The sequence below is a fragment of the Rhincodon typus genome, chromosome 24, assembly GCF_021869965.1.
Source record: "Rhincodon typus isolate 14 chromosome 24, sRhiTyp1.1, whole genome shotgun sequence".
NCBI classification, from domain to species: Eukaryota; Metazoa; Chordata; class Chondrichthyes; order Orectolobiformes; family Rhincodontidae; genus Rhincodon; species Rhincodon typus.
In genome coordinates, this window is record NC_063355.1 from 4,433,929 (window position 1) to 4,440,819 (window position 6,891).

The window sequence follows — 6,891 nt, forward strand, 5'->3', positions numbered from 1 at the left end:
GTCCATCAGGTTTTCTGCCTCCACAAATCATTTACTCCATCAGAACCCTGCTTTATTTTGAGACCCTCTATCAAGTCTCTGCACGTTCTCTGGTCTAAGAGTACTGTCTTTCTGGTCTCCCCACAAAACTAAAAGCCCACTTTGTGTTTTTGGTCAACTCCTCTAAGCCCTCGATACCCTTCCTCAAACGTGATGCCCAGAAGTGAACACAGTTCTAGCTGCAGACCGACCAGCACGCTACAAAATGGCTCAAAAGTAAACAAAAGCAGCCAACTTCAGGTTGCACCCCTCCTAAAGAAAAGGCAGTGTGCACATTGAATATTTACAGTAGAAACCACAGATGGAGGAAAACTTACTGCGTGAAAATCACAGAGCACACGACATAATCCTGCACCACCCATAGTGACACACATTACAGCTACCAGTAGTCAGGGATCAGGCATGAAACGGGAACTGTGTCCCAACTGGAAATTCAGCGACAAAGCAGTCGAGCGCGTGGCCGGAAAACCGGAGCTGCAGGTACAAGGGCAGTAGATTCCCAGGGGCTGTGGGACTGGTTAGAGAAGAGAGGTAAACAGGCTGCATCAGTGAGCAGAGACCTTTGTCCCTATAGGGCAGTTTGCTACTATCATTGGCGATGGTTTAACTCACTTGGCAGGGAGATCGAAATCAGGATGCAACATTAGTTAGGAGAAATAAGGCACAGAAAGGGTGGGAAGAGACAAATAACACTAAAGTATTTTTATGGTATATTCACAGGATGTAACTGTCATTGGCTGGTCTGGCATTTATTGCCCATCCCTAGCTATCCTTGAGAAGGTGGTGGGGAGCTGCCTTCTTGAACCTCTGCAGTCCATGTGCTGTAAAGTGACCCACAATGTCCTTAGGGAGGGAAATTCCAGGATTTTGACCCAGTGATTGTGAGAGAACAGAGATTTATTTCCAAGTCAGGATGGTGAGTGGCTTGGATGGGAACCTGTAGGAAGCGGTATTCCCAAGTATCCACTGCTCACCTTTCTAGGCAGAAGTGGTTGTGGGTTTGGAAGGTGCTGTCTAAGGTGTCATGCAGTGCTTCTTGAGGATAGTACACACTGCTGTTACGGAGTATCGGTGGTGGAGGGAGTGGATCCTTGCGGATATGGTGCTAATCAAGCGGCTGCTTTGTCCTGGATGGTGTCAGGCTTCTTGAGTGTTGTTGGAGCTGCACTCATCCAGGCAAGTGGAGAATATTTCACCACAGTCCTAACATGTCCCTTGTAGATTGTCAGGCTTTGGGGAGTCAGGAGGTGAGTTACTCATTGCTGAAATTGCTCTGACCTGCTTGCATTGCATATGTTCGGTGTGGATTCTGGTCAATGGCAACCCCAGAACTGAACACAAGAGTTCAGAAAGGTTGTGAACATTGCACAAGGTGGGTGGGTGGGGCCCAATAACTCCCTAAGTGGAACTCTGAGCTAAAGGCTGGCATATGGCTCTAGTAGTCATCACCACCACCTTACTTCTTTCTCATTCTCTCCCCAGCCCCCTGCCAATCTTCACTGAGGACACACAAGATTTGAAAAAGTCCCAGCAGGAAAAGGTGTGGGAAGCATAGACTGGAACAGTTTGGATTGCTGTCCTTAGACAGAAGAAGTTGTGAGGAGATTCAAATTGAGAGGTTCAAAAATTATGAAATGTATGTGTAAACTAGAGAGAAACTGGTGTCATTGGTCACAAGTTGAAAACCAAAGGGCACTAATTTAAAGGGAATGGGAGAAGAAACAACTGAGGAGAATAAGTGTTTCTTTCAATATACACATCAGGCAGGATCTAAAACGTACTAACTTGAGGCAAATTCTGTCAGGCTGTTCCTAATACAGGAATAACAAAAACGCAACAGGAATGGGCAAGAGAACGGGACAAGCTGAGATGCTCTTGTACTAACTTGATAGGTTAAATGGACTCCTTGTGTGGTCTAACGGCTCCGCTACTGCTTCCAGCAGAGCTTCTCCCAGGAGTTAAGTGTTTGGGGTGGGTTAAAACCTACATGCGGGCAGGTGGCAGATGGTCAATTTAAGAAGGTGACTTGGCAGGAAACAGACTGCACTTCCGTGTTGTATAGCTCCAGGACATTTAAAAAAAGTTTCTCAATTCTTTACTGCAGGAGTGAAATGGGGAGAAGGGGGGGTGGTGGGGGAGAAGAGAGAGAGCACGAGATGACAGAAGGGGGTTTGTCAGCAGCTGTTGGAGGATGTGGCATACAAGTGCAGATGCTAAAAGACAACATGGGTAGGAAAAACTACATGACTAACTCAAATCCCATTGTAGTCAGAGGTGTACAGCATGGAAATAGACCCTTTGGTCTAACTCGTCCATGTCGACCAGATATCCTAAAATTAATCTAGTCCCATTTGCCAGCATTTGGTTCTTATCTCTCCAAAACCTTCCTGCTCGTATACCCATCCAGATAACTTTTAAATGTTGTTAATTGTACCAGCCTCCACCACTTCCTCTGGCAGCTCATCCCATACACACAAGTTGCCCCTTAGGCCCCTTTTAAATCTTTCCACTCCTACCTTAAAACTACGCCCTCTAGCTTTGGACTCCCCTACCCAGGGGAAAAGATCTTGGCTATTCTTGGTCTTACAGAAAGGGACATCGAATACAAGAGCAAAGAACTGATGCTGAATTTGTACAAGAAATGGCTGAGCTGCAACAGTATACGCTTCCTGCCAAAGTGCATATTTTCCCATATTATATTCGGTCAAGATTTTGCCCACTCATTTAGTCTATCTATAACCCTGGGCAGACTCCATGCCATCAATACTTGCCTTGCTGCTTATTTATGGGTCATTTGCAAATCAGCTTTTAGTGAATTCACTCCTCTCTCCTAAATCAGAAATGTATACTGTAAGTAACTGTAGCCCCAACACCGTTCCATATGGCACACTACTAGTTGAATGTTGTAATTCTGAACATGCTAAACAGCTTTCCCAATCCCCTCCAGCCAGCTCTACCCTCATTCCTTTGTAATCACTCCTATTTAAGTTTAACACTGTTGTTTCTGACTTAAAATTTCCCAAAGTGAGTGCTAAATCCGACCGTGTTATTGTCAACGTATTTTAGAGGATCTTTTCATCTGAGATCATTTATTAAACCTGCCTCATAACATAAAATCCTTGGTTGGATCCACAACATTTCTATCCCGAATGCACTCTATGAATTCTTCTTCATGGTTATCTCTCCCAATTTCCCCTTGTGTTTTTAAACTGGCCCAATCTAGTCAGACTCTCATCATAATTGAATCCTCTCATCACAGGGACCTATTGAACCTTTGATACACCATCTTTAATGCAAGTTATATTACAGCTACAGGAACCAGTGTTGTCATGACAACACACACTCAAACATGCGCGCTGCAGTCCTAAGGCACAGGCAGTGACGGTACTGCCTTCAATGGTTTTTTCCAACCATGTGATGAACAGGAATCACCCCCTCTCTCTCTGCCAGCCTGGTGTAAGCTAGACACATTTACAAGTTGATGTTCACCTATTTGTCCATGTTGTGAAGATTCCTTCCTCAGTGTTCAAGACCTAGACTGGGATGCTGCCACAAGATCTCCAACACCAGTACATCCACTTTGAGATATGAAGACCAAAACTAGACACAGCGTGTCAAGTCCTACAGAACTGTATTGAAGACTTTTCAATGCTTGTATTCAGGTCCACTCAATATAAAGGTCGACATACCATTTGACTTCATAATTGCTTGCTGTGCCTGCATGGTAACTCAGTGCTCTTGATACAAGCACTCCCAAGTCTCCCTAGACGTCAAATTTCAAAAATTTTAAAAATTTATTCTGTGTTTCTGACCTACCACACACTTCTTCAAATTGGATTTCACCCACTATCAGGATGTTCACTCTCTTTGTGGTGTCTTTGTCTCCTCTGCAGAGTTTACATTCCCAACTAACTTTGTCTGATGAGCAAACTTGCACATATTAGTCTATTTAGCAGAGACCAAAAGTAATGTAGATTGTGAACAGCAGGAGCCCTGTGATGTGAACTGTGCAGCACCGGCCAAGAAAGAATAAAGTGAAGGACTGTTTCACTTGGTGAGGAGTCACTAACAGAGTGACACAGTTAGAAGTTTACTATTTAAAGACACAAGGGTGAAGTAAACAGAGCATTTAGACATGGAATGTTACAAGTGGCTGCAAAGACTATATCATTCAAGGTGGATGTAAACTGGTAAAGTATTTGCAATGACGGAAATTTCAAAAGATACATCAAAGGACAGGAAAATGTGAAGAGCCTATATTCGCCACGGCAGATGAAGCAAGGTGATTAGTGGCACAGTCCTGACTGAGAATTTAAATAAAATAATCTTCCAATTATTTCCTTCTAATTGCATAAGCACTGTGGGAAATAATTTCGAAATCACCACAACAGGTCCGCCAAACTTCCGGACAGGAAAAAGAAAGGGCTGTTTTATTGTCACCAATGTAGCGATTAGACTTGACCTTACTCAGGACAGTCTGTGCTTGCAGTGACTGTGGGAAGGCATTAAACTCAAACCTTTAGCATGTGGTAGCTCTACGGCACAAACTGCTTAGGGACAAATCAGAAACAGATAATTGTCATTCTCTCAAATCTTCACTCCGATAGTAATTTTGAGGCACACTACCATAGCTGAAACTACTAATGTGGAAAGTGTAACATGCTAGGGGGAAAACAGGCAACTTTAAAAATCGATGGATCTCCACTGCTGGGGTTTATCTTACCTCGTGTCTGAAGCTGTTGTGTTTGGACTGATGGGAGTTTTACTGTTCAGCTGATGTTGCCCTTTTTCTCATTGAGCAGTTCCGGTTGGTGCCAAAGGAAGGAGCTGATGCTGGGTTGGAGATCAAGTTGAAATGGTTGCTTTAAGATCTGGTCAAGCCCACTGACAGGAGAGCCCAACACTTGATCTGTACTCTCTGTATTGTCCAGGGCACTGCCCGTCTAGGTTAACAACCAGGAGACAAAAACCTCTTCAGCATAAGCCCGTTCCAGTTTCTGATTGGAACATGCAGATACTACAAACCCTACAGTGCTCAAGGAGCCACAGTCACTCAGGGTTAGGGCCCTAGAAAAAATGGGAAAAAGAACATTTAGCACAAGTATCAGGCTGTTGCTGTACACAGTCATCTGAACACTTCAACAGATAGCACTGATCAAAGTAGAAACGAGGTGACAGTGACATCCCTACTATCCGTTATCATTCATCAGATGGGAGCTACAAACGGCACCACAAGGAACAACTCACAACTACAGACAACACAACCCAGTCACCTGGCATTTTGCTCCAGAACAAGATTTAAACAGAGATGAGGAGAAATTACCACTCTCAAAAGGGGCATGAATTTGTGGAATTCATTACCCCAAAGTGCAATGGATGCTGGAACATTGAAGGGTTGGGACAAACTATTGTAGTGCTGCTTCTTGGTCAGGTTCACCTGATGAAGAGGCAGCGTTTTGGAAGCTTGTGATTTCAAATAAACCTGTTGGACTATAACCTTGTGTCGTGTGACTTCTGACCTTGCCCATCCTAGTGCAACACCAGCACCCACACACGAAGGGCTGTAGACAGCAGGCAGGAAAGTGAAGTTTAGGCCAAGTTGAGATCGGTCACGATCGTATCAAAAGGCGTAACAGGGTTGAGGGGCTGAATGGGCCACTCCTACTCCTTGTTCTTACAAACATGTCACAATCTGGTCATGTGGCTTTGCATATCTAACCCCAGAACTGCCACTGATTTGGAGCAAAGTTTAACCACATACACATTTTGATTGTGATTTGATTTCCTATTGTCACATGTACCGAGATACAGTGGAAAATATTGCTTTGCATGCTAGCCAGACAAATCATACCTCAAATAAGTACATCAGGGTGATAGATAAGAATGCAGAATACAGTGTTACAGCTACAGAGAGGATGCAGAGAAAGATCAACTTCAATACATTGAGCGGTCTGTTCATAAGTCTGATAACAGCAGGGAAGAAGCTGTTCTTGAATCTGTTGGTACTTGCTTTGAAACTTTTGTACCTTCTACCCAATGAAGGAGAGTGGAAAACATTACAACTGAGGTGGGTTACACTCATATCAAATATACACTCACATCAAATTGTAATGCAAATTACTGGAAACACAATCACTCTGCCACACAGAAATGGGGAAGGACAGCATGCTGGATTTGAAAGAGAAATCTACGAAGTTGGTAAAGTAAGTAAGCACAACATCATAGATTCCCTACAGTGTGAAAGCAGGTTGTTCAGCCCACCGGGTCCACACCAACCCTCCAAACAGCAGCTTTGACGTTGCCATTCGATTACCTTTCACGAAAAACATTTTACTGCAGCTGACTAAAAAGTTTACATCCAGAACATTAACTCCTCAACTTATGAATCCATGCACACTCCACACAATCTTCTCTCCCCACCCAACCACATCAGCTGTGGAGAGGGCACGCCCCTACAGTAACTGGGAGGCAGTCACTAAATGGGGGTGAAGCAGGAATAACTCACAGCTACTCTCAGGGTTGGCTCAATTACCTGTGCTGAGTGAGCTAGCACCTCTGCTGTTGTTGTTGTTGTTGCTGCTGCTGCTGCTGGTATCCAGGGTGGGGGCACAGGACTCAGCCTCTTGGTTGCTCCCTCCCCTTCTGTCCACTCGTTTCCTCCCTTGATCTATTTTCTTCTTTCCCCCTCTCCAATCACTTTCCCTCCCACTGTCTGTTCCCCTCGTTTCTCTGCCCGTCTCTGTTTCATTTCCCTGTCCTCAGCTCTCTCCCCCATATGTTCCCTATTTCCTCCCTATCTACTGAAACTCTCTACAACTCCCCTGTTATTTTTCACCTGGATTCTCTGCTATT

The 6,891-nt window shown here is 44.3% G+C and overlaps 1 protein-coding gene across 3 annotated transcripts in view; it reads right to left on the bottom strand.

Annotated features, from left to right (window-relative positions):
* Positions 1-6,885, bottom strand: part of wu:fi75a02 — a 93,163-nt gene extending 86,278 nt beyond the window's left edge. For all 3 annotated transcript variants that reach the window (XR_007264650.1, XM_048611389.1, XM_048611388.1), the window contains exons 1-2: positions 6,572-6,885; positions 4,763-5,106 (exon numbers count right to left, since the gene is read on the bottom strand). The gene's annotated coding sequence lies outside the window, so the exon portion shown is untranslated. The remainder of the gene's footprint in view (positions 1-4,762; positions 5,107-6,571) is intronic.
* Between the last annotated feature and the right edge of the window lie 6 nt (positions 6,886-6,891).